Consider the following 9,598-nt stretch of genomic DNA (forward strand, 5'->3'; position numbering starts at 1 on the left):
GTTGTTGGGAAGGGGCGGCGTGCACCAGGGATGAAGTGATAACATTGAGAGTAAGTGCTGAACATGCAGAAAGTGACAGGTGAATAGCAACCAAGAACAAATTGATTTGCATGAATGCGAGTCTGACTTGACCAAAAGGTTGTTAGTGCGCTTTCTTACACACAGACTGGGTAGACGAGAAATAAAGCTAACACACAAAAAAGTGAACTCATAAAGCCACTTTTCCGATTCTTTTATGAAGGGTGCACGATTCTCAGAAACACTGCAACACGAGGACGATGTGCGAAGTTGGTTGAGCAAGCTCCTAATCCAACTTCTTCCTGCAAAAATCAGATAAATATTTAGTCCCTAATTTAGGGATGGGTCAGATATTAAAGCTGACAAGAACAGATATGATCTCAGCCAAAAGATCGCTAAGTGATACTGGTGTTATCATAATGATTACCATGGTGCCAGAAAAGCACAGCAGGTCAGACGGCATCCAAGGAGCAGAAAAATCGACTTTTCGGGATAAATCCCTTTATCAGGAATAACGCTGGGAGCGTCGTGGGTGAGGAGATAAATGGGAGGGGGTGGGAGTAAGTTGAATGTAGCTGACCTGCAATAAATGAGTCGAGGTAGGGGTAAAGATGATAGGTCGGAGGGAAGAGTGGAGCAGATAGGTGGGAAGGAAGATTGACAGGTGGGACAGGTCATGAAGATGGTGTTGAGCTGCGAGTTTGGAACTGGGATAAAGTGGGGCTGTAGGAGAAGTGAGGAAGCTGGTGAAATCCACATTGATGCCATGGGGTTGAAATGCCCCAAGACGATGGATGAGGCGTTTTTCCTTCAGTTGTCAGATGGTGAGGGAGTGGCAATGGAGGAGGCCCAGGACCTGCATGTCCTCGGCAGAATAGAAGGGCGAATAGAAAGCAGTGGATTTGATTGGTGTGGGTGTCCCGGAGATGTTGTCTGAAGTGCTCTGTGAGAAGGTGTCCGGTCTTCCCAATGTAGAGGAGAACGAAACGGGTGCAACAGATACAACAAATGACATTGGCGGATATGCAGGTGAAGCGTTGACGGATGTGGAAGGCAACTTTCGGGCCTTGGATGGTTGTGATCAGAGAGATGTGGGCGCAAGGTTTGCAATTCCTCAGCCGACTCTTCCTCAGCTCCAGTCCTCAAAGTGATGATGCGAACTGAGCATGCACATCCCCTAAAGCTTTCTTGTAAACCTGTTTCACCTGTCTCGACAGTCTCCACAATCCTTACGATGAGTGGTTTCCAGAACAGGAAACAATGCTCCAGCTGAACCTGAACTGGTGCATTATATTAAAAAAAACACAATATCACCTCATTAATCCCAAAGTCTCTGTCACTGTGAACTAGGACCAGGAGACAATGTTCTTTATGAGATGTTCTCTCAGCCTATCTTGCCAACATAGATTCCATCAGTCCATGTACGCCCTGCTCCTGTTAAACCCCTTTTTGAATTGGAGCCAAATTGCCGAATGACTCTTCTTCTGCCCGAAATATATCACCTCACACTTCTCCACATTGGACTTCATCTGCATCCATCCATTTCCCCACCAAAGTACCAATAACGTTCCGACATTCAAAGTATTCTGCTAACAGCTCTTAGCTTCCCTTTTTTACTGTCAACTGCATATTTCGACATTGTGCCTGCATACTAGGGAACAATGAACTTCGAGAATACCAAGCACCCCCACATTTACCCAACATCTCTGGCTTTTGATGTGTGTGTGTGTGTGTGTGTGTGTGTGTGTGTGTGTGTGTGCACTGTAAAGTGTTAATTTTCACACCCAAACCCCGGATACTCATAGCAAGTCTTCCTCACTGTGCTATTCCAATCGCCTTGCAATAACTGGGAACGTATTATTTGTCCACCTTTTTGACTGCACCGTCACATTATCTTTCTGATCATTGTGTACTGGGACCTACCATTTCCAAAGGATGGCTATGTTTCATAGTTTCTCACCATTTTAAACATAAGCATTCAGATTTTATCTTTCATTCCTCCACTCTTGAATTACATTTCACCAGATACTGCCTGACTGGATAAATGTAAATTATTTTTTCCAGTGAAATGTTCAGAGATCGCATTAGCACAATTAGGAAGTTTTGGTCACGTAGAATCCAGGGAAAGCACGCCTTTTGGATATAACATTGGCTTGAAATTAGGAGACCAAGGTGGAAGTTGATGATTGCTTTTCGAACTGGAGGCCTGTGACCACCGGTGAGCTGCAAGGATTGGCGCTGGGTTCAATATTGTCCATCATTTATATAAATGACTTAAATATGATAAAAGGAGGCATGTTCATAGTTACTTTAAAATGAAGTCGCAGGTAGACAGGGCCATGAAGAAGGCATTTGATACACTTGCCTTTATTAGTCAGCACATTGAATGTAGGTGTTAATATGTCATGTTGAGGCTGTACAGGATACTGGTTCGGACATTTTTTAAATAATGCATTCAGTTCTGGACTTCCTGCTATAGGAAAGATGTTGTGATACTTGGGTAACAGAAAAGATTTACAAAGATGTTGCCATGTTTGTAGCGTTTGAGCGAAAGGAACAGGCTGAATAGGCCGGGGTTATTTTCACTGGACTGTCAGACTCTGAGGGGTGATCTTATGAAAGTTTATAATATCATGAGGGACATGGATGGGGTACATAGACAATACCTTTTTATCAATTCACAGGAGTCAAAAACTGAGTGGCATATGTTGCAGGTGAGAGGGGAAAATTAGATGGGATCAAAAGGGTGACATGTTCATGCAGAGAGTGGTGTATGTATTGAATGAGCTGGCAGAGGAAATGTTGAAAGTTGGTACAATTACAACATTGAAAAGGCAACTGAATGTGTATATGAACAGGAGTGGTTTGGAGGTATAAGAGTCAAATTCTGGCAAACGGGACACGCATTCCAAAAGAAATTAACTTGCATCTACTTCAATATCACAACCAAATGTAACACATCAAATTAATGCACAAGGTAAAACAGATAATGCTGGAGAAACTCAGCAGGTCTGGCAGCATCTGTGGAGAGAGGAAACAGGGTTATTTGATGTTTCTGTGAAATCAACAAGAGAACATAAGAACTAGGGGCAGGAGGAGGCTATTCGGCCCCTCGAGCCTACTCTGCTATTCAATACGATCCTGGCTGATTTCATTTCGGTCTCAACTCCACGGTCCTGCTTGCTCTCTGTCACCCTACAACCTATTACCCAATAAAGCTCTGTTCATCTCCTCCTTAAATTTACTCAGTGTCTTGACATCCACTGCACTCTGGGGGAGTGAATTCCACAGACTCATGAACCTTTGAGAAGTAATTCCTCCTCTTCTCGGTTTTGAATCTGCCACCCCCTTATCCTAACCTATATTCTCATGTTCCAGATTGCCCCACGAAGTAAAACCTCCTTCTACCTCGTCAAACCTCTTTCCCAATCTGCAGAAAGAGTGATGGAAAATGACAGTTATACAGTTATTTTGCATCAACCTTTCTTGAGGAAAATACACCATCTACAGCACAACCCTCATCCACTGACCGTGTAAAACCTCAACAATGAACTCAATTACTGAGATGAAAAATATGTTGCTGGAATAGCGCAACATGTCAGGCAACATCCAGGGAGCAGGACATTCGACGTTTCGCGCAGAAGCCCTTCTTCAGGAAGAGCTTCCTGAAGAAGGGCATATGCCCAAAATGTCGATTCTCCTGCTCCCTGGATGCTGCCTGACCTGCTGTACTTTTCCAGCAACACATTTTTCAGCTCTGATCTCCAACATCTGCAGTCTTCACTTTCTCATAAAGAACTCAGTTAAAATTTCAGACAAGACCTTCCATTGGCAAAGCCATGTTGACTGTCTTGTAATGACTTATTTTTCTCAAAGTACATATTTAACTTACTTGTGTTCTGACTTCCATCACATTTCCCACTGTTGATGACAGCTTCATCGGTAAAGTGATGGAAGGGATCATCAACATTGCTAATTCGCGGCACCTACTTAGCAATAATCTGCTCAATGACGCTCAGTTTGGGTTTCGCGAGGCTCATTCAGCTCCTTATCTCATTACAGCCTTGGTTCAAACATGGATAAAAGAGCTGAATTCCAGAGTGAGGTGAGAGCCATTGACATCAAGGCCGCATTTGACCAGGTACGACATTAAGGAACCCTGGCAAAACTGGAATCAATGGGTATCGGGGGCAAACTCTGCACTGGTTAGAGTCATATCTGGCACAAACGAAGATGGGTATGGTTATGGAGGGTCAGCTATCTCAGCTCCAGGGCACTGCAACCTACACCAATGAGATATCGGGCTTGGACAATGTTTTACCTACTCACTTACCGTCTCCACATCTAAATATCCTTCTGTCAAACCCTGACTTTTGGTCAGTGTGTCTGTCTCCCGGAATATCAGTAAATTGCCATAGTCATCTGTCAGCCATTTCGAATTGGTTAATGGTGTGGGTGGAGGGGATCAATTAACCAGGGTACACAAGCAAAAAGTGTAAGGGGGATTTTTAAAAGAGTGGTGCAAGACAAGTCCTTTATACAAAGGGCTGGGTGTGCCTGGGTCGTGCTGCCAAAGGAGGTGGTGGATGCAGACACAACAGCAACGTTCAGGAGGCATCTGCATGAAGACACGAATAGGAAGGGAATACAGAGATTTGGATTTTCTAAGTGAAGGCAGCTTTAGTATTGAAAGACATGGTGTGGCAACGCACACTTGGAGGACCAAAGGGTCTATTCCTGTGATATGTAGTTTTTGTTCTCATATTCACATTTATTTGAAAGTGGAGTTGCAGGTAGTTAGGTTAGTGAAAAAGATTTTTGGCATGCTTGTCTTTATTCGTCACTTCCTTGAATTAAGGAGCGGAGGCGCGATCGTGCGACTGCTGTACAAGACATTGGTTAGGCCACATGTGGAGTACTGCATGCAATTTCGGTCTCCCTCCTGTAGAAGGATGTTGTGAAACTTGAAATGTTTCTGAAAATATTGACAAAAATATTTTCAGGGTTGGAGAGTTTCAGCTAAAAGGAGAGGCTGAATAGTCTGGGGCTGTTCTTCCTGGAACGTGAATGCTGAAGAGGCCTTCTTATGGAGGTCTATAAGAACATGGATAGGGTAAACGGACAAGATCTTTTTCCCTGGGCTGGGGAAGTCCAGGACTAGACGGTATAGGTTTAGTGTGAGAAGGGAATGATTTAAAGGGACATAAGGATCAACTTTTTCATGCAGTGGGTGATGTGTGTATGGACTGAGCTGCCAAAGAAAGTGATGGAGGCTAGTACCATTGCAACATTTAGGACGCATCTGGATGTGTATATGAATAGCAAGGATTTAGAGGGATATCGGCCAAGTGCTGGCAAATGTGCCTAGATTGTGTTAGGATATCTGGTTGTTCAATTGGACTGAAGGGTCTTCTTCCGTGCTGTCAAACTTTGTCTCTGTGACTCTGTGACATGACATGTCAGTGAACAGGACACTGTAATATATTTGATATTTACCCCAGTAACTGGGCCAGTGCTTCAAAAAAAAAACAACAGCATACAACAGCTTCAGAGCATCTAATTTGGTGTTGAAACCATGTTGCTTTGCATTTTATGATCAATGTGTATTCAGAAAATTGATCTTCCCAGGAATCTACCTGCTCAACATGAGTTTCCCGAGAATCCCCCTTCTCAACATGATCTTCCTTATATTTCTTCCTCTCAACCGCATCTTGCCTAGAATCTGCATGGTCCACCTCATCTTACCAAGAATCTACCTCTCAATCTGATCTTCCCTAGAATACACCTGCTTAGCTGACTTTCCCTGGAATCTATTTGCGCCACCTGATGTTGCCCAGAACCTACCCATTCAGCCTGATCATTTCTAGAATCAACCTGATCAACATGATCTTCCGTCAAACCTGATTGCTCAATCTGATCATCCTGAAAGTCTAGCTGCTGAAACCGACGCAACGAGATGACAATGGAAGGGAACAAGTTGATAGTCTCTCACAGAAAATGCCCGCAAACACGATAAGCTCCGTCGACTCACTCTATGTGATAATCATTCAAAGATTCTGTGACTTGGTGTAAATAGAACAACAGTGGAGGCCAGGGATCACCCTCTATCACCAATGTTCACCCTGATACATCTGGCTCTGAATTGTTCTGTCTGTAGAATCAGATCAGGGAGCAACATCTGTAATCAAATCATTGAGAAATTCTGCATCTGCTAGAAATCTGTCATCCCCACCTAAATGTAGGATATTCTCAGAAAATTGGACAGTACCAATGGAGAGAATAAAACACAGTTCATGTTTCAGATGAAAAAGAACAGTGCGCAATTTAATCATCACTATAAGCTCAGAAACATAAAAGAAATGCACTGTTGGGCAAGAAAAATTTTGCAATTGGAGAGAAACTGAGGAAAATAAAAATTGTAAAGTAGCAGCACATGAGCAAAGGGGGGATACTCCGTTAACCACAGTTGGCATAAGCAGACGTTAAATTCCTAACTGAGCTAAAATGCACTCACTATTAAAGACAGTGTACTGGACGCAATGACAATGAGGTGATCAGGAACAGGAGAGGTGAGAAAAGCAATGGATGGACATCGGTTCAGATCAACAGTAAGGAGACATCACAGTCCTAGAGGCATGGAACATTACACATGGAACAGAGCACAACACAAAAAGAATGACATTGGAGATGAGAGCTCAAAAAGCTCTGAAATAATTCCATTTTTTTTTAAAAAAAAACAACTCCTGCGAAGTTTCAGGTGGAGCAATTGGAAAGCTATCCGAAGTCTGGTTTTAGAGAAAACACTTAAATATGACAGAATGCCCAGGATGGGGTCATGTCACCATGTCATTGTCACTGTGTGATGACATCGCCCATATAAACCCAAAGATCTGTGTCTGTGCAAACTGGAGGTCTTCCACAGATTGGGAAGGATGACAGGGTTCCTGACAGGGGATGCAGGAGATTTACCAGGATGGTTTGGAGAATGAAAGATTTCAGTGATGAGTTTAGGTTGTAGAAAGGAGAGATTTTACAGATTGGAATAAGTAGTTTATGATTAGTTAACACGAAGTAAATAAAGTGAAGCTGTTTCGATTAGCTGACTATAAAAGGATTAGAGGAAAGTTTCATCGGTTTGGGGATGTTTCACAGGGATGTTGCAAGCAAGAAATTTTATGCAATGAATGTGAATGATTTTCGACTCAGTGCTGATCCACAAACGCCAATAATGCTGCGATCCTGATACATTGATGGAGGTCATGCGTAAATCAAAATCAGTCTGATCAATGATGGAATTTTAAATTGAATCAATACGAGCATTGACCTGACATAACTAATGTGAAATATATCTCAATGGACTAAAACAAAACGATTCCAGGACAGAGAGCACATCACCTTTCCACTGATTACTGGTTGGTTCTGGAGAAATCTTCCGCTGCTTCTGGAAATCTTTCCACAGACTGACGTTGTGGGACTTTGCCGATGTATAAAGGTCCAACTCTAGGAAGGATATTGCTGGAAATACTCAACAGATCAGGCAGGTGGGAGTATACACAGTGTAACGTGGATTTTAATATGTGACTGAGCTAGTTTGGAAATCGCTGCAGTGAACAGAACTTCACACCTGCCTTGATGTTAATTTTTCAATTTGATGTTGCAACATTTCACAACTTTTCAGCAATTAACGCGCCAAAACTCACGCTTTACATATTCGCACTGATATGTCTCACATCTCTCGACAGTAAGTTGCATTTTGTCAAGACAGCCTGATGCTGGGTGTGTGTTTATAACTGAAGAATGATCTGAAATTAAGTCTCTTTTGGTATTGGTCTCTGAAACGTTAGTGTACAATCCAATCATAATATCAAAACAACTGATAATGGAAGGTATATATTGGCAGTAATGATGTTGCTCACTCAGACACCTTAAAACCAAGCTCCAGATTTCATACTGTTTCAGGGGTGTCCTTCACTCGGGAATTATTTAACAGTGAACATTTATTGATCTTATTCCAGAGTTCGGTGTGTTGTTGAATTCAGCTCGAAAAGGACAGACAGTTCCCGGGCTGTGAAAGGGTTCCAGTCTGGATTTAATTCACAATCTGGACCCAATGCAGGAAAATGTGAAGCTGCTGCTTATAAGGACGGGTAATGTTCACATGACGTGTCCTTCAAATTATCCCCCTTTGTGGCGTCGCATTCGTAAGATGGACGTAGCATATCGGCGAGCCCCCAGAGAGTATCTGAAAGTAATGAAACTGATAAATTAGTTCAATGGCACGACCAAATATAGCACCTCAAATTAATACACAAACAACAACAGGACCAGTTGAAGAATCTCAGCAGGTATGGCAGCATCTGCGGAAAGAAAAAGCAGAGCTAACTGATGCTCCTGTGAAGTAACCATAAGAATATAAGCACAAGGAGCAGGAGGAGACCATTCAGCCATTTGGCCGCATAGTATGAATTTATATTTTTCACGATGTGCAGATTGAACTTCTCTCTAATTTTGAGTTCCATCAGTTTTCTCACTATCGATGTCCAAGCAACAGCTCGGTCGTTTGTTGGCTTCCTCTTTGCCTCTTTCTGTTATTGATCCATCTGTGGGATGTGGGCATTGCTGGCTGGGCGCAGCATTTATTGCCTATTACTTGTTCCTCTTGAGAATGTGGTAGTGACCTGCCTTCTCGACGCACTGCAGTCCACCTCTTTGCCTTTCTCTCCCTTCCCGCATCTCTCTCTCTCCTCTCTTTCCCTGCCTCTTGCCATCTCTCTCTCACCCCACTATCTCCCTCAATCTCTCTCACTGTGTCTCTCCAACATCTCTCTCTCTTGCCTCGTCTATCTCTGTTATCACTAACACTGTAACTAAGCTTCCCTTTAGCCTTCATCTCTATCCTTTTATGCTGACGTGCCTATCTCAGTCCCAATTTCGGAAATTTGAACTCCCTCTCTTTCTTCCTTTCCTGTCTCTCCTTTTATGTCTCTCCCCTTTCTCTTCCTCTGTCTTCTCTCTCTCTTTCTCTCTCATTCCCTCTCTTCCGTTGTCTTTTTCTTTTTTATTCTGCTAAAACAGTTCACTCTTCCTCTCTTCCAATGCTTTCAATCAGCATTCAACCTATTACATTTCTGTTGTCTTTGCCTTTTCTCTTGCCTCTAACTCAACCTGGTTCATTTTAGCCATCTCTAAAGATTCTAATGGCGTTTTCAGCAAATGTAAATGCGGAGCAATGCTGTAATTAACTCTTCTTTCCTTGCGGAAGGAGACAGCTCCAAACCCACCCTCTCTGCTAATTCCAGCAGCTTGGTCTTCATCAATTTCTGTAAAACCCATAAGATCATTTCTCCCACCTCCAGAGGACCTGTGGTAACTGAAAGATCGATTGCTATCCCAAACACTGTTTAAACCAGTTGAGTTCAACACCCAGAACACAAGATCCTGACACATACCATTCTCTGCTTTCAACACTAACACCGCTCATCCCAAATCAGAACTGCAGGATTTGTTCCTATAGGGAGGCAGACAAAGTTACATTAGCATAGGAGGGTAAAAAGCAAGATCAATATTAGTTTTAAAATTC

At 42.8% G+C, this 9,598-nt stretch overlaps 1 non-coding gene across 1 annotated transcript; it reads right to left on the bottom strand.

Annotated features, from left to right (window-relative positions):
- Nucleotides 1-237: 237 nt before the first annotated feature.
- LOC132834580 (U2 spliceosomal RNA) lies at nucleotides 238-422 on the bottom strand. Its single transcript, XR_009647217.1, has one exon. It is a non-coding gene; the product is annotated as a U2 spliceosomal RNA (small nuclear RNA).
- Between the last annotated feature and the right edge of the window lie 9,176 nt (nucleotides 423-9,598).

The sequence above is a fragment of the Hemiscyllium ocellatum genome, chromosome 40 (genome assembly GCF_020745735.1).
Source record: "Hemiscyllium ocellatum isolate sHemOce1 chromosome 40, sHemOce1.pat.X.cur, whole genome shotgun sequence".
In the NCBI taxonomy this organism is placed as follows: domain Eukaryota; kingdom Metazoa; phylum Chordata; class Chondrichthyes; order Orectolobiformes; family Hemiscylliidae; genus Hemiscyllium; species Hemiscyllium ocellatum.